This window comes from Dasypus novemcinctus, chromosome 5 (genome assembly GCF_030445035.2).
Source record: "Dasypus novemcinctus isolate mDasNov1 chromosome 5, mDasNov1.1.hap2, whole genome shotgun sequence".
Taxonomy (NCBI): Eukaryota; Metazoa; Chordata; class Mammalia; order Cingulata; family Dasypodidae; genus Dasypus; species Dasypus novemcinctus.
The window spans coordinates 32,839,098-32,866,904 of NC_080677.1; the positions used below are offsets into that span (position 1 = coordinate 32,839,098).

A 27,807-nucleotide genomic window follows, 5' to 3' on the forward strand; every position below is an offset into this window, starting at 1 on the left:
GCCTTGAAATGCACAACAGTATGTTCCCGGTGGGGGGTGAGCAGCATCAGTGGTGAGGCCATCTCTGCTTTCATCAGGGCAGCTCCCCAGCAGGCCTCTGGCGGCCCTCTTCTCTTCTGAGTTTTGGTTACAGCCTATATCCTGTGCAAAGAAGTCTACAATCAGAGATGCCCCTGAGGCCAGACTGGCTGTGAACCTTGTGGACGCCTCCATGCAGACATATTGCAGACGCCTAGAGCTTACTGGGTCCAAACGAGGCTGGTTGTCACATGATACCTTTTCCCCATCATTCCCTGGCCCAAGCAAACTGACACCTCCTGTGGTCCCCATTTTAATGAATGGTGTTGGTTCCACACAGGGACTCAAGTGAGAATCCCAGAAACTGTCTTAGATTCCTTCCTTTCCCTTACTTTCCAAATTCCAGTTCCACTGCCACTAGTTCTGACCTTCATCATAAGTCTCCTGGATTCTAATTGGAATAACAGTAGATTCCAGGACCCAACACATTTAGCAGGTGTTCAGTAAACGTTTTTTGAATGCATGGAAGACTAAAATGATTGAGTGAATAAATGAATGAGGAAATCAATAAATAAACAAAAGAATGAATGCATGCTATATAGAGAGAAAAAAAAATGAAGGAATCTAGAGCCTAGTGGAAGACATGGCAATGGATCAGGCACAAGGCATTAGGTGATAAGCAAAGTACATTTGTGGGGGGCGGGGGGCAGGGTAGAGAGGGGAGACAATGAAGAATTGTTGAGTGTCCTCCAGTTAAGTGCTAAACCAGGTGTTTCTTATACAGTATTTCACCTGACTCACTAACAACCATATGATATATTGCTCTACAAATGGAGAAACTGACATTCAATCAAGTTAAAATAACTGTCCAAGGTCACCCGACTGATAAGTGGCAGGGTTCAGATTCAAACTTAGGTCTGTTGGCCCCAAATCCCTTGCTTATCAGAGAGCATAGGCTTAAAGGACAGGCCAGACTTCAAAAGATAATAATAATAATCAACTGTATTAGTCAGGGTTTTCCAGGGAAACAGAACTGATGGGAATTTTATACATATTAAGGGATTTATTATTAGAGTTGGCTCACACAATCATGAGGACTAGCAAGACTGAGTTCTGTAGGGCAGGCCACAAGTCAGGAACTCAATGGTAACACTGAATTCCCCAGGAGAAGCTGGCTGGCTGAAGTAGAGAAGAAATTCTTTCTGACTGCTGAAATCATCAGGTCTCCCTTTAAGAGCCTTCAACTGATTGGATCTGACTTCTCCTTGCTGAAGGTAATCTGCTTTGTTGACCGTATACATCATCAGCCATTGATACAATCGACTGTTTGATTATTTAAGTCCTTGAATTACCCTCACAGTAACAAGCAGGCCAGTGCCTGCTTGACCAGACAACTGGACTCCATAACCTGGCCAAGTGGACGACAACTTAACCATCAGACCAACCCACAAGAGTGCTATCGACGGGCAGTCACTGTCCTAAGTACTTTACACAGAGCCTCATAAAGGAATCCCATGATGTAGTTTTAATATTATTTCCATTTTACAGACAGGGAAGCTGAGACACAGAGAAATTAACAAGTATTCACCAGAGGTCATCCAGCTTAAGCCACTTTGGCAGTTTGAGATTATTTATGAATCCCGAAAACAGAAAAATTATGTTGTAAACTAATCTATTCCTCTGGGTGTGATCCCTTTGATTGTATTAAATTCAAAGGATTTAGGTTTACAAGATAAAATCAATTAAGGCTTTTGATTAGACCATATCAGACACAGGTTGAGTTCCACCCCCGTGGTGGGCTGTTATAAACGGACACTCACTCAAGAAGACACATGGGAAGAGAGAGAGAGAGCACCTCGGGAGAGATGAACCATTTGCTGATAGCTCACAGCTGACCTTGGGAAGGCAGCTGAGACTGATAAAGGAAGCCCTGACCAGGAGAGAGAGAGAGGACCGGAAGCCCAGAGGGAAAGGGGAGCCCAGGCAGAGATGAGCGACCATCTCGCTTCCACATATGGCAAATGACTTTGGTGAGAAAGCAACCTTGGGTTGGACTCTTTAGGGCCTTGTAACTGTGTGCTTTTACCCCCAAATAAATATCCTTTATGAAAGCCAACAGATTTCTGGTACTTCACATCGGCACCCCTTTGGCAGACTAATACAACCACAGAATTGGGATTTGAACCCAGGCAGCCTTGCTCTAAAGCCCATGTTTGTAAAACCCTTTAACCTTATGTTTTATTGCCTCAATGACAGGTGAGATGGAAGACGTAAATGCCAGGTACAATACGATTTTTTTATGCAGGGAAGCAAGAAAGGACAGGTCACGTTTGGGAACTGCTTCCTGTTCCCAGGAATCTAAGGTGAAGAGGAAAACAAGCTTTGAGAGAAATGACAGGATCAGCACGCAGCTTCCTATTATTCAGCAGAGGGCCACGTGTTGTCTTGCTTGGTGTTTAAGTGCCTCCATCCTTCACAGGCAGTGAACAGTTAAAGGACAGTGGTCACTGTTTTCTTAATCAAGGCATTTAGTTCCCTCACATTTGAAGGTGGAAAAGTTAAAGGCAAAGGAATTACTGATCTGATTTGTTCCAGGTCTTATGGTACTAAGTGGTACAACCACCCCCACAGTCCATGAAAATGAATATGGCACCCAGACCCTCAGCGTTTATTTTTTATTACAATTTTAGTTTTAAAAGCCTATTTTATATTCGTTCTCTTTCTAATTTTGTTTCATAGTACTTCAAATGTGAGCCAATAGGGGGGAAGCGGAATTGGCCCAGTGGTTAGGGCATCCGTCTACCACATGGGAGGTCCGCAGTTCAAACCCCGGGCCTCCTTGACGCATGTGGAGCTGGCCCACGCGCAGTGCTGATGCGCTCAGGGAGTGCCGTGCTACACTGGGGTGTCTCCCACATAGGGGAGCCCCACGCGCAAGGAGTGCGCCCCATAAGGAGAGCCGCCCAGCGCGAAAGAAAGTTCAGCCTGCCCAGGAATGGTGCTGCACACACGGAGAGTTGACACAACAAGATGACGCAGCAGAAAGAAACACAGGTTCCCATGCCGCTGACAACAACAGAAGCAAAGAAAAACACAAAGTAAAATGGACACAGAGAGCAGACAACTGGGGGGGGGGGGTGATTGGGGGGGGTGATTGGGGGGAGAAGGGGAGAGAAATAAATAAAAAATAAATCTTTAAAAAGAAAAACAACAAATGTGAGCCAATAAATCGCCATCTTTATCTCACTACTGTGAGGTTATACACAAGTCAGTCAAATACAAATTTATAGTAGGCAAACTAGTAGAAAAACATTAAAAGGCAGATCCTAAAAACTAACCTTTAACATTGTTTTGGGAAAGGCCAGAGAGAATGGGCCGGTCAAGTAATCTAAACAAACCACGTAAGCCTAAACAGCTTTTAAACTACTAGGACCCTAATCTTATCAGCCACAGGCAAAGGTCATCTCGGAGTCTGTAAATGCTATTCTTGTTCTTCCTTCATGAGAACCCAGGGATAAAAAAAACAATCACAGCATCAAGGCTTTCCAGCTTTATTACAGCCAGGCTTTGAGATCAACAACCCGACTGTCACCCCCACCACATGAGGAAGCAAGAGAGACCTAAGTGCTGGGTGAAAGGGCCCACAGAAATGTGGTTCTGGTTTCTGAAAGCAAATGTTCCAAAGCAAGAAAATGCTTTTTTTTTTTTTTTACATATTTTTAAATTTAAACTGAATTTAAAATAATATAATTTGGTAAGTCTGAAAATAAGAGATACAGAAATGTCAATAACCAGGGTGACTGCATACCCTGGGTTGCACAAGACAGTCCTGGTTTACAATTGTTGTCCCAGTATCATTATTAATAGCACACACACACATGCACACTTGAGTATGCACAACTGCTATGGTTTGGATGATAAGTGATTCGTGGTCACCCCACCCACAAATAAACAACTATCACAATTTTGGTGCATTTCCTTACAGTCTTTTTTCACATATATATAGATAAATATCTTTTTAGAGAAGTTGTGGGTTTACAGAGAGATCATGTATAAAACACAAGGTTCCCATTTAACATATGCAGTTTTAATTGTTATAATCATGTTTACCCAATTCTACAGCTTTTTTCCATCAATTTTCATTAGAACAAAAATATTATTCTATATTTCTAGAAAATCAGTGATTGTATTCCACTGAGTAGATCTTACCTTTCCTCTACTTTGAACATTTAGGTTGCTTCAAGGTAAAGGAATTTATGGCGTGCTCAGATGACCCATGTGCAAACCTTATGAAAAATTCCAACCCAAGGAAGAGGCAAAAAAGTAATAATTTGGAGGAAATTTTACAAATTCCATTTCTGTGAACAAGACAGCCCCTTCCAAATCAACTCCTTCATTTATCCCTTTAATAAATATTTTCTGAGCACCTACTACCCTCAGGCACTATGGTAGGTGCAATATAGAGACACATGTCCTGTTGGCACTCCCAATTGTGGCCCAAATATCATCACTTCTCACCAAATTTGCTGCTGAAACCCTAGTCAAGGTCACCCCAATCTCTCCCCTGGACACTGAGATAGCCACTCTTGCCCAGTACAATCCAGAGTGATCTTCTCAAAGCAGAAATCAGATCAAAACCCTCTTCTGCTTCAACTCCTCCAGTGGTTACCCCATGAAGTAAGAAAAAACCCACACCCCCTGCCAGGACTTCTGAGAGCCACCTGATGTGGGCGCTGCCCCTGCCCGCTTCATCTCCTCCCCTCCTGTCGGCTCTGCCACACTGCCCTTCTTCCTGTCCCTCCCACACACCATGTGCGTTCCATCCCAGGGCCCTTGCACATACTATTTCATCTTCTTGACATGGCTTTCCTCTAGATTGTTTCTAGCTGTGTTCTCACCTCAAACTGTCACCAAAGTCGTCTTCTCTGAGATATCTTTACTAAAGTTTCCCCCTCCTGTGTCATTCTCTGTCCAGTTACCCTCTTTTATTTTCTTTCACAGCACTTAACTTGAATTTATATTATTTGTTGCCATGTTTCCTTTCTCCCTGCAATGTGAAGTCCAAGAGGACAGAGACTCTGACTAGTTCATTGCTATAGCCCAGAGCCCAACACATACTAGTAGGTGGGCAATAAATATCTGAAGAATGAATGAACGAACAAATGATGGACAAGATAGTCACTCTGAGAACATACCCTTATTTAATCCTGAAAGTATGACAAAATCTTTCTTGTTTGCTCTGCAAAATGATCAACTAGTACTATTATGTGGCAATAATAAAATAAAGTGTTTATCCATATACACACCATCAACACCACTAAACAATATCACCTGGATTAAAGGAATTAAATATGTGCTTTTTAGGACCCCCAAAATATAACGAAGAAAACCTCTAGGAGTCTAAAACTTGCCATAGTGATCCTAAATAGCATTAAGGTCTGTCACCAAGTTTTTAATGGTCCACAGCAAAAATACAAACAATGTGTTGAACATCTGTAAAGGTAAAAATCTCTCAATTTAAAGGACTCCCCTTTATTCTGAGATTATTTCTTTCCTACTCTGGGGGTATCAAAATCTCTTTTATAAAATGACAATGATGGTATTTGATAGCTTTGGGGGAAGATTTTTATGTCTGTTATATAAAAAATAATAAGTTGGCATCCTGTGTAAGGCCCCAATCTTCTTTTTGAAATTTTAGCAATCCAAGAATTCTTCAAATCTGGGCACACTGGTGTCAGCACTCTCAAGTGTGGACCTCAAAGGGGTTTCACCAGCTGCCTGGAAAATTCCCAGGGCCTGACTGCTCTATGGTGACAATGAGTGATGTCTGCTTTCTGCCATGTGTAGGGGGGAGAAGGGAGAGAAATGTGGCGAGCATGACACGAGTGCTGCATCTGACAAGGGTTACCCCTGCCCTAGGACATGTCTGACTCCACTATTAAAGCATAATTGAAAAAATATAAGTTTCTTGTTTAACCCCCTAAACTCAGTCATTGCTGAACACAGAGGAGAGGACGAGAAACCACGCAGGTGCTTACTCACCTGGCGCATGATTCATTTCCAGCCTCACCAAAACCCTGGGACGCTGTTGATGCTAAAACCATTAATTCCAAGGTCTGCACCAGGAGAGGTGTGCTTTGCCAAGGAAGTGTGGCCAGGAAAAGGCTCAGTGGGAAGGAGGCACAAAACTGATGAACAAAGTCAGTGAGAGTCTTTTTTAAGGAAAGCTCATCTTGAGATCATGTCAGCTATCTAAAGTCCAAAGATGAACAAAATACCATGGAGGAAAACAAATGCAGGCAGGGAGTAGGAAAGAAAATCAAGATTAGCTTGATTTTAGGAGCAGAATGGATAGATTATTAGTTTTCTATGAAAACATATGGATTGAAGCAAGATTCAGAAACTTTAATTTTTGTTTTGTTTTGTTGTTTTTATCAAGATTTATTTTTTATTTATTTCTCTCCCCTTCCCCGCCACCCCCCCTGCCCCAGTTGTCTGCTCTCTGTGTCCATTTGCTGTGTGTCTTCTGTGTCCACTTGTATTCTTGTCAGTGGCACCGGGAATCTGTGTCTCTTTTTGTTGCATCATCTTGTTGTGTCAGCTCTCTGTGTGTGCAGCGCCATTCTTGGGCAGGCTGCACTTTCTTTCGCACTGGGTGGCTCTCCTTACGGGGCACACTCCTTGTGCGTGGGGCTCCCCTACACAGGAGACACCCCTGTGTGGCACGGCACTCCTTATGCACATCAGCACTGCGCATGGACCAGCTCCACATGGGTCAGGAGGCCCGGGGTTTGAACCTGGACCTCCCATGTGGTAGGCAGATGCTCTATCCATCGAGCCAAATCCACTTCCCGAGAAACTTTAAGTTTTTAACCTTCATAAATCTGTAAAGGATGAGAGAGTGGGGAGAACTGTCCATGTCTACACCCCCAGAATCAAATAACCCCCGACCAAGTAACTCTGCCTAGGCACATGCTCTGGGCTACCTGCTGCTTTGCTAACTCGCAGACAAGAAAATGGGCACAAAAGCAATGATCCCACCTGAGGCAGGCCAGTGTTCACCTTAAACAGTTTACTGACTCTAAACTTGAGCTCACATATGCTTTGACCCAGCACCCCACCTTCTAGGACAGCACCCTTCAGGCAGACCAGCCACCAGGTGCAAAGCCTTATATGGGAAACGGCTCACATTAGCCTTCTTCATAACTGTGAAAAAGTTGAGACAACCCAAATGTCCATCAGTAAGGAAATAATTAAATAAAAAGTATGAAGCAGTCATGGAATACCTTGTAGTTGCTTAAAAGAAAGAAGGAAATCTGTAAGTGCTGAGATGGGAAAATGTCTACAATGAACAAAGTGGAGAAAGTAAACTGCAGAACAGCATGGAGAGCATGAGTCCCTTGTTTAAGTGTGCATGTACACACGTATGCACTTGCGTTTATATAAGCACAGAAAATGGCCCAGGAGGATATATGACAACGTGAATGGGATGGGGGTGAGGCAGGACAGAACAGGGACTTGAGGAGGAGGGGCACAAAGCCCCAACCACCAATTCTCAGAACACAAACATCCTTATCCAAATGCAACTTGCAACATTTTCACACAGCAGGAAGGGCCCCCGCCACCCACCTACTTTCATAAACACCTCGCGCAGGTAACACGCAGCAAGGCTTGTGGCCAGTGGCCAGGGGCCAACCGCTGCCAGTCAATGCATCCTGCAGAGCTTGGGGACAGCAACCAGAAGCCAACCATGACCAAACAACGCGCCCTAGAAACCAAACTACCCAATGAGTTTCCCCTGCTTTGTCTTAAATACACCCATCAGCACGACCCTAACCCCCCATGATAACCAACATGGGTCCCTTCCTTGCACACTCACATCCTCGAGGGTGTACTTGCTCCTCATTAATTCTTTCCTAACTTTCTTATAACTGTGCGTCTCTGAATTCTTCCTTGCGACATGACCAAGAACCAAGAAATCAGCTCCGGCAACAGGGGGAGTTCATTTTTTACTTTAAACACTCCTGGATTGTTAAGAACTTAATTTTTTTTTAGTGTAATTTTTAAAAAAAATTTCTCTCCCCTCCCTCCGTTGTCTGCTCTCTGTGTCCATTTGCTGTGTGTTCTTCTGTGTCTGCTTGGATTCTCATTAGGCAGCTCCGGGAACCAATCCTGGGACCTTCTGGAGTGGGAGAGAGGCGATCATTCTCTTGCGCCACCTCAGCTCCCTGGTCTGCTGAGTCTCTTTTTTTCTCTCCTCTGTGTCTCTTTTTGTTGTGGTTGCATCATCTTGCTGCATCAGTTCTCCGCATGGACCAGCACTCCTGCACAGGGCAGCACTCCTGCACGGGGCAGGACTCCACCTTGGCCAGCTTGCCACACGGCCCAGCTTGCCTTCCCCAGGAGGCCCTGGGTATCAAACCCTGGACCTCATACATGGTAAAAGGGTGCCCAATTGCTTGAGCCACATCTGCTTCCCTAGTATATTTTTGTGATTTTTAAATATTTATGGATATATACATACATACAAACAACACATACATAAATATATAAAGTAAGAGCCCCACAGGGCTCACCATTCCTCTTTTGCTGAATCAGGAAAATCCATTACTAGGAAAGGAAATAAGGCCTAGAGAAGTGAATGCTTGACTTCCTCTCTCTGGCTGCCTTTGCTATTTCTCCCTTCTTTATCTGACACCTCACATTGTATTTTTATTCATTTTTTATCAGTCAAAAACAACACATAATTCTTGAGGCAGAATTTACGTTAGAAGGAAAAACAAAAACTCAAGAGCAAATCTAGGTGGTTTAGAAGTCAGCTAAATTCAGCCCAAACTGGCTCAAGAAAAGCTGGTGGCGGGATGGCTTGGGACAGCTAACAGCTGTATAGGCCTGATGACATCTCATTGCTACTCCTGCCCAAGAGCACACGTACTGTCCACACCAATCTCTGAGTGAGTCATCATTTATTCATAATTCATCCTCCCCCTGCTTCCAAATGGATTCAAAGCAGTTCCCAAATGGATTAAAGGCAGCCAACAATAGTTGACCTGGACATGGTAAAGCTTGTGAAAATAGAAAATGAGATACAGAAATGGTAAGAATGTGGAAGGAGTAAAAGTCCTATTGCAAATAAAAACTAGCATTCAAAGCATATTTACTTTCCTGTTGATATACATGAGAGCTCCTCAGAGCATGTGCTGTAAAACCAAGGTTTATAACAACCAGGAAAACAACAATCCAGAAAGACATTGCAACAATATCCCCTTCTACCAATTCAACAAATAAAATCTAAATTCAACAAGCTTCCCTATGCGCTTCAAAGACCCTTGGCATTTTTCATAAGCCACTCTCATGACCATATAAGTATAGTAAACGTTTTGACACATACCTACACTGTTCCACTAACACAGAACTTCAATAATCTTCAATAACTAGCTTGAAAGGCAGCATCAAAGAGTTTAAAACACAGGTTTGAAGCTGTTCAGATCTGGGTTCAAATCCCAACTGTGCCACTCACAGCTGTGTACCTTGGGCAAGTTATTTAACCTCTCTGAGCCTCAGTTTTCTCATGTGGGAAAAAAAATAGAACCTAATGGTACCTATTTACAGAGTTGCTGTGAGGATTAACTCAGATAATGTCCTTAAAGTATTTAGCAAGTGTGCAATAAAAAGTAAGGATGGCCACTGGCTAAATTCTTGGTATCTTTTTCTTCAAGATATAACCATGAAAGGTGCAAAATAACTGTATTACTGAGAAGCAGATTTGGCTCAATGGATAGAGCATCCACCTACCACACACGAGGTCCAGGGTTCAAACCCAGGGCCTCCTGACCCATGTGATGAGCTGGTCCACATGCAGTGCTGATGCCTGCAAGGAGCGCCATGCCACACAGGGGTGTTCCCTGTGTAGGGGAACCCCATGCGCAAGAAACGCGCCCCATAAGGAGAGCTGTCCAGTGCAAAAAAAGTGCAACCTGCCCAGGAGTGATGCTGCACACACGAAAAGCTGACACAGCAAGATGACGCATTAAAAAGAGACAGATTCCCAGTGCTGCTGACATGAATACAAGCGGAGATAGAAGAACACACAGCGAATGGACATAGAGAGCAGAAAACTGGTGGGGGTGGGGGTGGGGTGGGGGGGTGGGGAGGTGGGGGGGAGCAGGGAAGGGGAGAGAAATAAATAAAAAATAAATCTTAAAAAAAAAATAACTATTACTCCAATAAAAAGCTGGTTTGGATATTTGCACATATATACATGTGTATCTCCAAGGATCAGAGAGAGAAAAGCAAGACTTACCTGTTTTTTCCCTCTAAAGACACACTGCACCAAATCTTAAGACAAAGGACACTGGACTTCAAGAAAGAGGTCCACCCCAGTCTTTACAATCTGGTGCAGTTCCCCTTCTTGTGTGTACTCTGCTAGCATTATTACAAAAACTAAGAAACGGCCCTAGTTGCTGCAATTTTAGCACAGTCCTTATACAAGGAGGTAAAGACTTGTCTTTCTTAATTGATCCAGAGCAACCCCAGGACTTTTTTTTTTTTTTTTTTTTTTTGAGGTACTGGAGGCCAGAAATTGAACCCAGGACCTCGTATTTGGGAAGCTGATGCTCAACCACTGAGCCACACTGGCTTCCCTGAGTTGGTTTTCTCATTTGTTTTGTTTGTTGCTTGTTTTTGTTTTATCAGGAGGCACTGGGAACCGAACTTGGGATTTCCCATGTGGGAGCAGTTGCTTGAGCCACATCCACTCCCCGCTGCACATTTAACTATAAGAAATATCTAAATATAACTGCAAACACTGTGGCAAAAATCAACTGTACAAATAGACTATGGTATTGGTACAGAAAATATGTACTAGTCTAGCTATTTGTGATAGACTGCAATAAAAAATGTAGGTGTGAAAACATTTGTGTCTTATAATTCTAGTATATTCCAGAGGAATTACTATTGCTTCCCAGAGAGTCCTGCTCCGAATGTGACTTCACACCAAAGGCTCTAGAGGGGTCTTCCCACATCTTAGATGCTTAGGACAACTTGGCCTATTCGAACACCATCGTTAAATTTCCCTCAGGCTCTTATTTTCCACGCTTGTCATGCCACCAAGTCTCAAATCCTGCTAAGTGACCCTGGGCCACTTGCATAACCTCTGTGTGCCTCAATATCATCATCTATAAAATGGGATTAATAGCAGAACTTAATGTTATACAGTTATGGTGGGGAACAAACAAGTTAATACATGACAAACACCCAGGCCAAAGCTCAGCTTAAAACAAGCACCGGAAGTGCTTGCTGTTAATGTTTATTATTAGGTTAAAAATAAAAAGAACTAATAAGAATGGCAGCTTGTTCTGTTTTTCCCACTGGAACGAGCCCAGTGAACATGGGTGGCAAAAGGCCACCAGAGGTGGGAACAAGAGCTTTTATCCCTAAACACAGGGCAAACCCACTGCGGTTACAGGATAATGAAAAGTACACCAAGGAGTCATTATTTCCACCCATAATCCTGGGTTTCTGCACAATTGTCACTCTCGGATCTAAAATCATATGATTTTTAGCTATAAACTCTATTTACTTCCTTGGCTGCCTACAGAATCCAAAACTGTCATCTGCTGCTATGAAACTGAACTGCATATTTTTACTCTGGGTATAATATTAAGCAAATAAGTTGGAAAAGATATATTTTACATATATATTTGGTACAAATATGAAAATCTCAAGTTTGGCAAGTTTAATTCCATTTTTAGAAAAGGAAGCGTTCCTTTTAAAGTTACTTCCCTAGTAGAAATTATAAACTCACTTGATTTTCCATTACATGAGCTGCCTTGCAGTTAAAAAAACACTATCAAGGGAGCAGATGTGGCTCAAGTGGTTAACTGCCTACTTCCCACATGGGAGGTCCCAGATTTGGTCCTGGGGCCTCCTAAAAACAAGCAAACAGACGAAAAAAACCACCTCAGGGGAGTCGATGTGGCTCAGTGGTTGAGCACCGGCTTCCTACTTGTGAGGTTCCCATTTCAATTCCCAGCCCCGGTACCTCGAAAAGTAAATAAATAAATAGAACTATCAAATAAGTCTGACTCCAGCAAACAAGTGTTCCAGTGACCGTATCTGTAGGTCTTTCTGTGCACACAAACATAAATTTATTATTTATTCTTCATCAATCCAATTAATACAATTGATTTGAGTCACTTTTATGATTCATTTTTGTTGATTCTTTCCACTACACATGACTTATTTTTTAATCTGCTTTCTATTCCCTTCCTTGGATTTTTTTTTTCCTTAAAATACTCTAAGCAGAATCATATGCAGTTCATGGGCTATGCTCTTGACACTCAACTATGAAATTAAAAGAAACTGGAAAAAAAGGATTGAAGCAGTATCTACTATGCAAAATTGGTATTACATATAAATCTCAGCACTTCTTCACAAGTCAATGTCACAAGGCAAAGCCCAAGCGGTTCAAAGCTAAATATTTTAAACAAGCTGTACAGCACCATCCCGTGCTATATTCATTTAAGATAGAAAATGATTGAACCCATACAAGCATTACATCTTTCCTGAGACTAGACTATCCTTTGAAAACACATCCACAGACAAGCTATTTCAAGCTAGTAAAACAAAAAAGGAATAACTTTTTAAGAAAGAAAGTTATATTTGCTACCTGTCAGAAATTCAGGTTCTTAAAGGCTCAGGTTTTGACTGTCAGTCTGAAGATAGGCTCGGTGTCCGCAATGTTTTTTGTTTTTATGCCACAAGTGAACAACGAGCTTTGAGAGGAGAGGGTGGAGACAGACAGGAGGTGGGGTTTTGGTCACATGAATGTTGAAGAAAAAAGAGAAAACACAAATTTGCCACATTTGTTTGGCTGAGTCCCAAAGTCATCTAGGGCCTAAACTATTTAACCCTTACTTAGCATGCAGTCTTACATGATATAATTTCCCCTGGATATTCTTTTCAAAGAGTGCTGGTTATTGTGGGTACTCCCATCCGGACAAAACAATCTGGGGATGCCCCATTAAGCAAGCATCCGGTGGCAGAAACAATAGCCTTTGCGCATGCCAATAAAGACTTTAGTTTGAGGGTTCTAACCCTGCAGGGAGGGTTGCGATGGAATAACCCGTATTCCCTATGTGCCACAAACACAGATGCAACAAACACAAACACACAATTACACACACCACAATTGCACACCTAGCCCCTTCCTCCTTTTGCCAGCAAACTTCTACATCTTGATTCCTAAATGTGCATCCTACAAACTTTTCATATAAACACTCTGCCCTCTCCTGAGAGGAGCAGCAAGAGTGTGTGCAAGAAGAGAGTGGGTTCTGCTGCTGGGTCTACCACCTGGGAGCCACAGCCTCTCCAAGTCTCTGGTTCCTCCACTGAAATGAGGCAGAGAAGGGAGAGGGTAAGTTAGAGCTTTGCTTTCGAGGGCCCTGAGCGACTCGAAGGTGAAAGTTTTAAACAGTATGTGTGACCTGCACTTTGAATGAAGTAAATCCATAGCTAGACCCATGCACAACCACTAGTACCTTGAATTTCCTCAGACTATAATTTTTTTTTAAGTGCTGGGGCTGCTGAGGATTGAACCTGGGACCTCCTATGCAGAAAGCTGCCGGTGCTCTACCACTGAGTCACATCGGCTCCCGAGCTGATTTTTTCATTTGTTTGCTTGTTGTTAGTTTTTGTTTTTCGGAGGCACCAGGGACAGAATCTGGGACCTCCCGTGTGGAAAGCAGTTGTTCAACCGCATGTACCACATTTGCTCCCCAGAAGATCATTTTAAGGAACTCAAACTGCTTCACAATAGTCCTAAGCCTCCAGTAACTCCTCCAAGTAACTGATACCAAAGCTCCTGTCATTTCCTGTAAAAGCCAAGTTCCTCGTAAAAGTCAAGTTCCTCCCCTCCTGTGTGCAGTATGGGGAAGCAGTACCTGGGGGCCTGTCAGGAGGGACGTCACCTGACAGGAGGGGCGTGACTCAGCCTGGCCTCATTCTGAGAAAAGCACCCACTGGAAAGATCTGGAATGTACACATACTACCCAGAGGCCCGCTGTAAGCCGGGGCAGAGAAAGGAGAACGTCCACTGTGTGATTCAGGCTCAGGGAAGACAAAGTCCTCTCAGGGGTCTCCCGCCCACCCACCGCCAGAACCGCCTCTCATTCAGCGAGCACCGACTGCGAGGCAAACCAAAGGCCACCGCTCAGTGTCGCCGTGTATGCGTCTGTTTCTTGCTGTTATTTGTCTCCAAGAGAGGAGGGCAGACACTATGTCTTTTTCACGTCTGATTTTTACTGGCTGCTTGGCACAATGCCTGGCACTTGATAAATATTTAATGAATATTTGAGGACTGAATGAATGAATGACATCCTAATCACAACAACCCTCTGAGGTGAGGAAAGTATTACTGCATGTTCCTCAGATGAGAAAAGAGGCCGATGACTTCCCCAAAGACAAACAAGCTGGTGCCCTTTTCCTTCTCCCCCTTCCTTTATGACAGGAAAAGGGGTAATAAATTCATTCATTATCACCTACCTGTCCCTTTGCACAACTTCACTTATCAGATAGTGTAGCAGAGAAGCGGCCTTAAGAGACTGACACTCTATCCCCTAAGTTCTGAGGGGGTTAAAAAAAATGGTAGGAATAAGAGGAAGGGGACTGAGGGAAGGGAAAGGCCAGGAGATAAAGCTCGTAGGAAGGAAGGCCTGGCTGGGTTTCCTGAGAGACCCTGGTTACCCCAGAGTCAGCAAGCGCAGGCTGAACATCTGTGAGGGAAGAGGGATTCCCAAAGGCAGCAGAAGAAAGTACAGCGACAGGCAGCTGGTCTGGAAGAGGCAGACTCCCATTTCTGCTTCAAGTACCCCCACTGACTGGGGTCAGCATTCCTTCCATGTGTAAGGTCATTCTCTCTAACAACCCTGAAGGTTGTTAAAGGACTCGTCAGCTCAGGGGCCAGCTCTGCCTGCTGAGAGGCCACAGATCCCAAATACTAGAGGTCTGCAGGGGCCAGCTTGTGACGGGCATCATGGACAGTTCCAGGCTCGGCCTGGGGCCTGCCACTGGCCTTTGGGGCCCTGCTAAGCCGCACAGCTGTGATTTCTGCTCCTCTCTCAGTGGGGACAGAGAAGCAGCAGAGGACTGGCTTTGAAGGAGCAGTAGCTACAACTGTCCAAACATGAGCGCCAGCTATCGCTACCACTTAGTATCCCTCTGAGTACCCTTATTTGTATCCCTAGGGAAACTGAGTCCTGGTGCTTGAGTACCAGGAAGGGGTCCCTGAAATCCAAAAACACCGGTGGGTGGAGTCAGAGAGTGCAAAGGATGGGGGAAGTGATCTTGGTTAGAAGCAAGACCACTCAGGTTAGGCAGATAGAGGAGACAAGGTGAGTGGGGAGAAGATTCCAGAATCACTGCTCAAAAATGAGACCTGCCTTCCCAGTTAAAGCAACCCAATCACCTACCTGCTGAGTCTTTTAGGACACTAGAGTGGGCACACTGGCCCAGCTTCCAGGGCCACCATCACCTGGCTCCTTCCTCCTAAGCAGGCTTATTTCTGCTTCTCCCAAGTGCTCCCACCACTCAAGTGAGGTCCCTCCTCTTCCTCTTCCCAGCACAGTAGCCTGCTGTCCCCGGATGCTCCTCCATTCCCTCTCTGCCTGTCCCTCTCTTGCCCATCTGCTAAGGCAAAATAACAACAGACAACACTTACAAAGCCCTTGCAATGGCCAGGAACAACTCCAGGCCCATTACACACATTAACCTATTTAACCTGCTTAACAGCCCTTAAAGGAGTATCCCCATTTCACAGATTAGAAAACTGAGGTACAGTGAATTTAAGTGACTTTTCCAAAGCCTCACGGCTAGTAAGAGGCAGAGCCAAGATTCAAACCTGCAGTCAGCGCCAAAGTCCATGTCCCCAACCAGCGAGCAGCACTGCCTTTCAAGAGCACAACACAGACTGCCCCACTCCCCAGGCTTTCCTCGCCCCTCGTGAAGAGCTCTTTGTCAATCCCCATGCTACTTGGTGATGACTGGCCAGGTGCTTGTCTTCTCTCCCCACCTGGATTAGAAAGTCCACGCCAGCAAGACTGGGAGCTGCTTCTACATCATCTTAGGAACAGTTTCCTTTTGCTGCACTAATGAATTGCCACCAACTTAGTGACCTAAGACAACACAAATCTACTGTCTTCCAGTTCCATAAGGTCAGAATCTGACACAGGTCTGTCTAGGCTGAAATAAAGTGTCAGCAGGGCTGGTTCCTTCTGGAGGCTCTAGGGAAGAATCTGTTTCCTTGCCTTTTCCAGTTTCTTGGCTCTCCCCTTCCTCCATCTTCAAAGCCATTTCTCTAACCCTTTCTCTCTGTAGTCACATCTCCCTCTGACCACAGCCAGGAAAGATTCTCCACTTTTAAGCACCCACATGATTATACTGGGTCCATCCAGATAATCTGGAATAACGTTCCCATCTCTAAGTGCTTATCTTAGTCACCTCTGCCAAGTTCCCTTGCCATGTAAGGTAAGAGATTCACAGTTACACCTCCTGAAGCTACATAGTGTGGTTCGAGCTCAAACTCGGGACTCCTGAATGCCAGAAGCTGTTCTCTTCTCTACCTTACATTCCCTCCCTAACAACATTCACAGGCATTAAAAATTAAAGGACATCTCAGAAGTCATCTCTAAAGAACTTTAAAAGAATGTGGACAGTAACTTTCTTATTCAAAACAGTATTTACTCAAGTGGGTCAGAGAGTCATCCAAATAAGCAGTGACTCATTCTCAAATGTCTGTTCCAATGTTCTGATCAATTGACAGAATTCCATGTTCCAGTGTGCCTACGTGACACCGAAAATTTTAATTGAAAAGAGACGTAAATGTTTCCAGATCCCCAAGGATTCTGAGTCAAGTGTGCCGAGTGGTGCTTCCCAATTTGGGGAGGCAGAGAACATGAGGTGTGTTCAATCACACACACCCCAGCCTCCCCCACCCTCTCCACCGTCCCACTCTAGGGGCGCATCACATACTCCCTCAAGCGTGTTGAGGACAGAAACATTTTGTAGATGATTTTTGAGAGGATATGGTCTATATTTGTACAATCCCTGCAAACCAACCAACTGCTTGTCTCAGCTCCGCTGCACGCTCATGGTGGCCAGCTGCATTAACCAGGACAGTTCCTAGACTTCTCACCTCAGCCTCTGAGCCTTCTGTTCCCTCTGATATTGCCCCCTCCTACCCTCTACCCTCACCCCCCACCCACCCACCACGGCTACTCCTTCCCCTCTTTCAGGTCTTGGTTTAAATGTCACCTCCTCAGAGAGACCTTCCCTGATCACCCACTAAAACAGACTCAGGATAGAATGCTGAGTAATGCTCTATCCTCTTATTTTCTCCTTAGGTCACAGTCTGTATTATTTCATCTATTCCTTTCTTTTATTTACTGCCTGTCCTCTCAGAAGGTAAGGGGCAGGGTCCTTGTCCAATCTACCCCTGCTCTGTCCACCCAGCACTCAGCACAGTGCCTGGCAAACAGTAGATGCTCAATAAAAACGGGGAAATTAAATTTGCCTGAATTAGTCCCAGCTAAAAGCAACGTGATGTCAAGTATAAGTGTAACTATGGCTTCCTCCATTTCTACAGCATCATCAAGTTTCGAAGCAGTCCAACCACATGGGGTGGGGAGGGGGACAAAGTACCTGCCCCTCCTGCCAGCCCACTTCCTCTGACTTAAGGTTAATCACTCACTTTGCCAGAAAAAAAAAAAAGCTTTTAGCCAGCTACAGCCAGATACCTTGGAGACCACATGTCTTCTGTGTTTTTCTATCTTTCCTTGTGCCCTAACTCCCCTGGGCTGTGGAGGACGAGGTTGAAGAATAACGTTAAAATTAAGCCATTAATAATCAAACATAGCAATCAAACTAAAAAAAATAATTGTTCACTATGTGCCAATCTAATCTAATCCTCATGATTAGCCAAGTGTTAATGTCTCCCACAAGCCAGGTATTAGTTTTATCCCAATTTTACGAATATGGAATGGTGTCAAAGGTCATACAGCTAGTAAGTGAAGAAGTCAGGGTTCAAACCCAGGTAGATGGGACTCTGGAGACCCCTCACTCCTGTTCACCACACCAGAACCCCTGCATCTAGCACGGCATGCAAGCTAGCTCCTTAGGATTAAATGCTTAAAAGATGCAATGAGAGAAGAGAATGCCAGCCAATAACAGAGTTGCTAATGGCTCCAATGCTTTGGGGTCTTGGGTGGGGGCAGAGTTCTGCCTGGCTATGGGCCTGGGAAAAGCCATTAGCCAGCATCTGAAAATGACTGTCATCTTCAAACAGGAGGCAATACTGAGAGAGAAGTGCAGTGCACTCCTATGACAGACCCGTCTGAAGTCATTAAGCTATAATGGGCCACCTAAAGAAAACTAGATGACAATGACAATTCAATTCGATAAGTAATTGCTGAGAGTATTGTGGGACAGTTCTAGATTTACTACTTATGATGGATATTTTTTAATGGTTGAGTTCTAAGACCTCACACTCCTAAAGAAGCCAAGACACGAGCATGAAACAGTTCCCTTATAATTCAAAGCTCATAAACTGCACACCAAAAGGAGCTACACTGAAACAGGGCCACAGGAAGAGGAGTATGGAGAAAGGAGGCTTCACAGAGAAGATCAGACCTGACTAGGCCCTGAAGCTTGTGTTAGGACCAGCCTGGAGTGATTAAGAAGCAGTAACACTGTTGGAAGAAAGCCCAAAGAAATCCCTCCCAGGGACTGGAGGACCCGTATTGGCAGAATGTTTTGAGGTTAAGTCCAGAAGGACTACAATGGGCATTTTATTAAAGTGGGGAAACCCCTGAAAGAAGAGAGGAGAAATGCGGACTTGGATCCTGTTGGAAGCCAGAGATGGAGTAAGTGGAAGCCTGACATGGTGATAATGATTCATCTGGGCACAGGGTGGAGGGGAAATTGGCAGAGAGAGAAACTACAGGTGAAGAATTTCATAAGACAAGTTGAGGACATTATGTTGACACAAAAGGACGAATAATGTATGGTCTCAATGATATGAACTAAATACGATGAGTAAACTTATGGCATTGGACTATAGAACATAGGTTAGTGAGAGACAGATGTGGGTTGAGATGGGAGAGCTGATGTAGAGGGTTTAATAAGGTCAACTGTAAATATGTGGTAATGGATGGAGTTGATGGTAGCACATTAAAATGAGTATAACAAACAATCTGATGTATAAATGTGATTGCTGCTAAAAGGGGTAGTCCAGGGAGGTTAATGTTCATTGAAAGTCAGCTAGAGGATAATCTAAGGACTGTATAATAGTGATTTTGTTGGTAGATGAGGATTGTGGCTAAATATATAAATACAAGAATGTTCTACTACAAGGTGTTAAGAATATGGTGATACATGGAAAAAATACAACTAATATAACTTACAGGCTATAGTCAACAGTAATATTGTAATATTTTTGTAGCAAAGTCCAAGACGGTACATACCAATGCTAAAGGTAAAAAAAGAAAATAAAACAATACGGGGTTTTGTTTTATGAGATATGAATACTATTAAGCATTTTTTCTCTTCATTTTCTTCATTAACACGAAGACTTTGGTCAGGTCATTTACTCAATCTGTGCTCATTTATGTATCTTTCTAACACTGGAGAAACAACTGAGTTTGTTTTTAGGAATAACTGAGATAAATGTGGTTGGACAGAAGTTTTTAGAATAATGCTTCCTAATTTGTTAAGCTGTCTTTTGTCTTTTATTTTAATTTTTGAAGTAGAAATAAAGTTTACTGAAAATTTTTAAAAAAAGACCTTCGTTAGGGGGCTGCTAGAATACACGAGGCCAGGAGATGAGCACATGCCCCAGAGGTGGGCAGGATACTTGAAAACCACAAGAAGAACTCAGACACGACGTGATAAAGGAAAGAGAGTCATGGGTGACTCAAAGGTCGGGTGACTGGAAGAAGAGTGGTGCTGCTGGCAGGATGAGGAAGCTGGGAAGGGAAGCCGTTTTTAGAAGTGAGAGAGACAAAAGTTGAGTTCAGCTGGGAACATATTTGTAGGCAACTGGACATCCACATGGAACAGTCTGCAGGCATTTGGAGAACATTTGGGGGCTGAAATAAGAAAAGGGAATAGGTATGCAGATTAGAGGAGAAGTTCAACATTAAAACATTCTTCTTTTAAACTGAATATGAACGAATTTCCTTTTTTAAAAAAAAGCCTTGTAACACACTGAAAATAACGATCTTCATACTACATTGGCTGCCTGTATCACAAAGAACTGCTGCTGGGGAGGCAGTTTCAGTTATTTGTGAGAACAGGAACAACTGGGAACTGTGATTTTTTTATCAAGTTTAAGTCTGCCCAATATGACATCAGTCCAGTCAAGTAATTTGAGAAACAAGCAAGAAGAAGAGTTCACTTTACAGGAAGGATTGTCCCCCGGAAACGATTAAGAAGGGCACAATGGACAGGAAAGCAGTGCAGTTGTTAAAAACCAGGCAGCATGGCAGTGAATTTTTATTCTGCCCTATGACAAGGGAATTTTTAACCTTTCTGGGCCTCAGTTTCCACATCTATAAAAAAGGGGGTAATTAATACCTACTTCATGGATTTGCTTCAAAGATCAAATGAGCGAACAGGAAGGCCACTAGGGCAGCAATGGTCACTGTCCACTGTGTGTTTTGACATTTCCAAACCCTGAGGTTAAAAAGGGGGAGATCCCTTCCACATGATCACTGGCACTTGTTTCTTTAAAATAAATTTTCTCTTCAAGTACCTGTTTTGTCAGGTAAGATTCACAGGGGCAGAATACTTTAAAGCTCTATGCTCCGAAACACGGCCCACTCACAGGAAACGCACATTCGACGGTCAGATCATTTGCCCATGTTGTTCAATCCTAGCCTTGATCCCTGAAGGCTAAGATAAGTAGTTCAGAAAGGCTGTTAAAAAGCAGGGGAAATGCCAAAGCTATATTCTGTAGACTCTCTTTGCTGGAAGTACTGACGGTAACTCAAAGTCTGTCTACAAGGCTCAGTTTGGCAAAGTTCTCAAAACAGAGGTCACAGTTTTTAGGTTTCCCAGTTGGAAGTGAGCTAGAAAAAGCTAGCATCCAGTCTGCTCCTCATTGTAAATCATTAAAAATGACTTTCCAGTGTGGGATTCTCATGCATTTGGGCAGAAGGAGCCCAGTTTCCCAGGATCTGATCACTCCTAGACAAATGGGTAAAAAGGCTCTGAAACCAGAATCCAGGGCCATGGCCACATGCACTAGCTACCCACAAACCCAGGCGTGACCCTGTGACTCTCTTGCCTATTTGTATATCTAACGTATAAGGAGTGTGGGTTCCCTGCAAAAAAATCCTTCCTTCTGCTCTGCACTTTGATTGGTCTGGGTTTGTAAATTTAAGACAGGAAGTGGGAAGTATCGATTGTTATAGAGGGGCAGGAATCTGGAGTTCAGGGCAGGAAGGATGGAGTGGGGGTGAGAGGTGAACCTGGGAGACCGCTGGAGGGCAGGAGCCCCACCTGTGACTTCTCCACTAACTCTGTAAACTCTACAAGCTAACAAAACACGGGTGGGGCCAATGGCTCCATCAGTGAGCAAAGGAGTTTGGATCAGAGTTGACACCCAGGTAAAACAATCAACCAGGAAGGAAGAGCCCATAGTCTCCCCGAGAACTCCACCCCGGGGAATTAGCACAAAATCTGGGCAGGACTTTGGATTTCCAAGGGTCATGGGTTGTGGGTTCTCACCAAGGTTAATTAGTTCTCCAAGGGACAGGAAGCCCCCAGATGACACCTGAGCTAAAAAGAGAATGTGTCTTTCTGTCCCCAAAGTAATTCAACATAGTCTGATTTTACTATTTAACATCTAAACACAACAGGGAGCTATTTAAAGCCAAAGAATTAACGAACAGCTAGTGCATTTCATTTCATAGGTCTAACACAGCACCCAAGCTGTTCCAGTGAAAGATGGTGAACTAGGAGTTAAACGAGCAGCAACTGACAATTATGGTATGCCTCCCCCACTTCTTTGAAACTGGCTGCACTCGTAGCTCACTCACTGACCAAGAAGGTCAAGCTTGTGTGGTGTGATCCCACCCTGATCCTATCCACCCCACAGCCTGGCCCTGCCTCCAGTCACAGACCCAAACCACTCATGAGCAGAGCAAATCAGGGAGGGACAGGTTCCAATTTATGTTCCGGAAAAGATTCTTTTGGGACATTGGATTGTAGGGAGGCAAAATGGAATGAGATAAACTAAATCACAATTGAATAAAGACGTGCATGATAGTGACCTGAACTAAGGGGAATGAATTGTGGGAGAGAGAAATGGATGAAACCACAGGAAGAATCCACCCAGAGTTTGTGATGCTTGGATGTGGGCGTGAGAATGAGAATTGGCTCCTAGGTTTCTGCTTGAACAAATGAGTGGATGGGAGTAAACATTTACTCAGATAGGGAAGGCTGGAGGAGGAAGTGTGTGGGGCCAAGAGTGGGGAGCACAAGAGGAATGACCAAGACGCCGAAGAAGCTCAAGTTTCAGAGCCCATGGAGGAGTTGGTGGATCATCAATATCTCAAGTCATGGGAATGAATAAAAGCAGTTTGTCCAGTGTTGTCTCTACATCTGGATGGGCTGGCAAATTAAAATATAGATTTCCAGGTCTCACTCTGGACCACTAAATTAGAATATCGAGGGAGTGAGGGCCCCAGATTTGCTTTAACAAGCTTCCCAGATGATTCTTGTGCATTAAAAACAAAGTTTTAAAGCCACACATCTAGGGAGAGAGTACGGAAAAGGAAGATGACCCAGGACAGGCCCTGAGGAGCTTCCAATTGGAGAAGTCAGAGAAAGATGAGCAGGTGAGGAAACCAAGAGGAAGTAGCCAGAGAAGGAGCAGAAAGCTGGAGTTTGGCGTCACAGAGGAAAAAAAGTGGAGCGGGAGGAGGGGGAGTCCAGAGAAACAGTGTCAGAGGACGATGCACACTTGAATGGGAAATCACGAGTTAGGACCAGACCAGGCATTTTCAGCCATGTGCAAGTAAAGAAATCCTAGCAACCAGGCACAAAGAAGAACTAGAGACCTTGCAGTCCTTGAGAGATGAGAGAAAGGGCAACTGGATTCTGACTTCCCACTTCCAAGTACAGTTGTTTTTGAAATTGTTTGTGGTATCCTCACAATAAGCCTCCCTCTGTTGAAGCTAACTTTAGGAAGTCTCTCTTCCTTATAACCAGCAACAGCTAAAGCACAAATGGATGAATTAGCAAGAATATTTTAAATCTTCAAAGAAGAGCAATAAAACCTTTCATAGTCCTATGCCCTGCCACTGACAGAGCTGAAGCTAATGCATTCCTAACTCCCCGGAGAATCCAGATCAGAACTAAGGGTTACCTGTGACTTCCTTCTTTGCTTCTTTGAAGGTTGATATTCTCTTTCTCGTTCATTTTCTCTTCTTCATAATCTCTCTCTCTTTCTCTCTCTCTCTCTTTCTCTCTCTCTCTTTCTCTACACACATACACACAAACTAAAACTGCCAGAAATAGATTCTACCTAGAGATGGCAAAATAGGGCTTGATGGGGTAAGGGTGCTATATTCGAGCTCCAAGCCCAGCCTTTGTGAGTACGCAGCAAAAGTGGTCACGGGAGCCACTACCCTGTGGAAAAGAAGATGTGCTGGTAAAAATGAAGGATAAGAGCACAGATACAAGTAGGAGATCATACGAGGGTCCCAGGATGTGCTTAGCAAATAGCCAGGCCACACCGAGTTATACTATGCTTATGAGCTAGAGGAGAATTGTGGGAAGATGGTGGAGTAGGATGCTCCAGGAATCAGTTGTTCCACTGGAACAACTATTTAACAGACAGGAACTGTCTGAATCAACTATTTCAAAACTGTGGAGTCCAGGAGAACACTGTACGGCATCCAGGGAAGAGTGGGAAGAAGAGGCTGGTAAATACCATTCAATTGCCCTCTCCATGTGGCAGATACCAGTGCTTATTCTCTCATGGCAGGCAGCAGTGGGGTTCAGCCCCTGATGTAGCTTGCTGGTGCCAGAAAAGGACATAAAAATGCACTTCCCCAAAATGCAGGGGCAAGGGGGAAGGCACAGGCCAATCTCCAATCACTGCTTTTGATCGGCTCTTTTGGATCCCTTCGGGCCTGGCCCATGTTCCAGTCCACCCTGGACAAAGGTGGCAGAAGAGACTTAAAGACTGTATGCTTCCTCAGACTTGCAGGTGACAGGTGAAGGGCTGTGTTAGCTGGGGAGGTCAAGAAAGTGAGGCTCCTTATACCCTTGCCATTCTCCATTTTTCCCCAGGGTACTTTGGAACAAACAGGTTCTCCCTTTGTGAGTCCTCAGCCTTGTTCCAACTGGGAAACACTGACTTGAAAAACTCATCTCCAGTGTGCCCCCTCTCCCAGAATTTGCCTCCACACAAAAGCAGATTGAGACAGCAAAAGCAATATAAGAAACAATTGAGGCAGATGGCCTGGGACAAAAGTTTACCTGCTTAAGTGTGTAGAATGTGACTTTGCATTTTCTCACCAAACCCTTCCAGTTCTTTTCCCCTCCAGACCCAGCAACATTCCATTCCTAACTAGTTAAAAGGCAAGCCTCAGGAACTGGCTGTAAACTGGTGACTGATCAGTAAATCTTGTAACCCTGCATTCTTTAGAAGTCCTGCTGCCCCTCACAGGCCTCCCCCATCTTCACAAAGACATGCATTATAAAAAACCTCCCTCATTTTGCAATAAGCACAGACAATCAAGCTCGGAAAACAGTCTCTCCTCTCACCGTCCAGGATGAGGACCCCATGTAAACACCCTAAATAAATGCTCATTACTCGCCAAGCTGGACTTGTCTGAGGCGTTTTTTGGCCTGACATATCCCTATCAGTTCAGTGGGAAGCTGCTGTCTTACACAGCTCCTCACCATACTCAGGACAAAGCAGAATACCCAGGAGAGGGAAATGGTCTGTCTCCTGGGAAGTAGAGGGGGGCATGCAAATTCCTGTAACAGGGAAACTCCTCTGGCCACCAGAAAGCACAAGCCCAACACATGTCACAGGCCTAAAAAAGATAAAGAGGACCCTGCACTTTGCATTCACCTAGAGCTGACCTTGCCAATAGAACTGCTGGACTCTGAGGGAGAGCACCAGTCAAGGCAAAGAAAGAACCAGCAAATTCAAAAAACAAGACAATGGAAATGAGTCAGCTGAGGAGAAAAAAGAGAGAACTATAAGAAGTGAAAATAACCTAGAGACCTCTGGGACACCATGAAGAAGAAGAATATTTGCATTATGGGAGTCCCAGAAGGAAAAGATAGGGAGAAAGGGACAGAAGGAATATTTAAAGAAATAATGACAGAAAACTTAGCAAAAAATGTGAATTTGCACATCTACGAAACCCAGAGAACACCAAATAGGATAAATTTGAAGAAAAGTATGCCCTGTCACATACTGATCAAACTGTATAATGCCAAAGACAATGAGAGAGTTCTGAAAGCTGCAAGAGAAAAACAACATGCTATATACAAGGGAGTCCCAATTAGATTAAGTGCCAATTTCTCATCAGAAACCATGGAGGCAAGAGGGCAGTGGATTGATATACTTAAAGTGCTGGAAGAAAACAATTCTCAATGAAAAATTTTATATCTGGTGAGACTTCCTTTCAAAAATGAGGAAGAGATAAAAGCTGAGGGAGCTCATCACCACTAGACCTGCCCTACAAGCAGTGCTAAAAGGACTGAAAGCAAAAGATACCAGGCAGTGGTTCAAAGTAGCATACAGAATAAATACCTCTGGTTAAGGTAACCATTTGTGTAATTATAAATGCCAGTATATCTTATTGTACTGCTTCTTACTCCCTACAAGTTTAAAATGCAAATGCATAAAAAGTAATGATAAATCTATGATTTCAGATATACAACATACAAAGATACAATTTGTAACAAGTACAAAAAAAGTGGGGGGATGGAGGGGTATAGGAACAGTGTATTCATATGCTAATGAAGTCAAATTGGTATCAAATATAATTGTTATATATTTAGGATTTTAAATTTTAATCCTATGGTAACCAAAAGGAAAATATGTGAAAAATAGAAATAGAAATGAGAAGGGACTCAATATGGTACAATATACAACTATATGATTATACCAAATACCATTGATGATACACTTTGGATGAACTGTATGCTTTATTAATATGTACGAATAAAATTGATTTATTAAAGATAAATAAATTTGAAAGTACTCATTAATGGAAGAAATGGAGGACAAAAAGGTGTAAGACTTACAAAGACTAGCAGAAGAAAATCCTGAGTTATCAAGAGGGGACTTTAAATGTAAATGGATTAAACTCCAGTAAAAAGACAGAGATTGGCAGAATGCATAAAAAAGCATGCCCCAGGGAGATATGGCTCAAGCAATCGGGCACCTGCTTCCCAAATGGGAGGTCCCAGATTCAGTTCCTGGTGCCTCCTAAAGAAGATAAACAAGACAGCGAGCTGACGTGAAGGGCTGGCATGGTGAAATGTCACAATGAGGAGACACAACAAGCAGGAAGCAGATGTGGCTCAAATTACTGGGTGCCTCCCTCCTACATGGGAGGTCCCAAGTTCAGTTCCTGGTGCCTTTTAAAAGAAGATGGGCAGACAAAGAGAGCACACAACAAACAGAGAGAGCAGACTGTGAGCACAAACAATGGGGGGAATGGGGGAGAAATAAATATTAAAAAAAAAAAAATGACCCAACTATGTTGTTTTAGTTTGCCAAAAGCTGCCAATGCAAAGTACCAGAAAATGAGTTGGATTTTATAATAGGAATTTATTTGGGTAAATCTTACAGTTCTGAGGTTGTGAAAATGTCCGATCCAAGGTATTATCAGAGATGCTGGCAGATCCTGGACTCCTGCCTTGTGACAAGGCAAAATATTGTCTCTTAGCTGGGTCTCTGACTTATTCTCTAGGCTACTTTCTCCCTGAGCTCAGCTGTGGGTGATCGAGCACATGGCAGGGCTAGTCTCTTTAGCTTTGAGCTGCTCTGTGGGCCTAGCCTCTCTGGGGCCTCTTTCCATGCCTCTGTGCTCTGCTAATTTAGAGCACACACAGCCTTCAGCCTCCAGGACCTCTCTCAGCCTCTTGGAAATTCTTTTTTCTGCAACTGCTGGTGCTCATGGAGTCCTTTCTCACATGGTAGGGTCAAAGTGGCAGCCATCTTTCTCTGAGTGTTTCTGCTTTCAGTTCTCAATTTATATGAGAGACTCCAGCAAGACGGCAAAGACCCACGCTGGGTCCAATCTCACTGAAGTATTCCAATCCAAGGCCCTAAAGCTATCTAATTAAAAGTTATCTAATCAAAAGGTACTTTGACTGAATCTATTGCAATCCAAGGGTCTCACAATGACAGGAATGGATTAGTTTAAGAACATGATCTTCTGTGGGAGTCACAAAAAACTTCACTCACATATGTACTGTCTACAAGAGACTCACCTTAAATTCAAAGACATAAGTAGTTTGAAAGTGAAAGGATGGGAGAAAATATATCATGCAAGTAGTAACCAAAAGAAAGCTGGGGTAGCAACACTAATGTCAGATAAAATAGACTTTAAGTAAAAAACAAGGGACAAAAACCATCTTATACACTGATAAAGAGATCAGTTCAACAAGATGTAACAATTATAAATATATATGCTCCTAATAGCGGAGCCCCAAAATATATAAAGCAAATACTGACAGATTTGACTGAAGAAATTG

The 27,807-nt window shown here is 43.6% G+C and overlaps 1 protein-coding gene and 1 non-coding gene across 5 annotated transcripts in view; both read right to left on the reverse strand.

Annotated features, from left to right (window-relative positions):
• The window catches only part of SNX10 (sorting nexin 10), an 84,108-nt gene that overhangs the window by 41,275 nt on the left and 15,026 nt on the right, over nucleotides 1-27,807 (reverse strand). Inside the window, exon 1 of one of the 4 annotated variants that reach the window (XM_004459946.4) lies at nucleotides 12,689-12,798. The exons of 1 other annotated variant lie outside the window; for it this stretch is intronic. The gene's annotated coding sequence lies outside the window, so the exon portion shown is untranslated. Of the gene's footprint in view, nucleotides 1-12,688; nucleotides 12,799-27,807 lie in introns of those variants that run through there. 2 more of the 4 variants (XM_071215112.1, XM_004459948.4) reach the window with 2 other exon arrangements.
• Nucleotides 10,341-10,515, reverse strand: LOC111764494 (small nucleolar RNA SNORA81). The gene has a single exon (XR_002797088.1). It is a non-coding gene; the product is annotated as a small nucleolar RNA SNORA81 (small nucleolar RNA).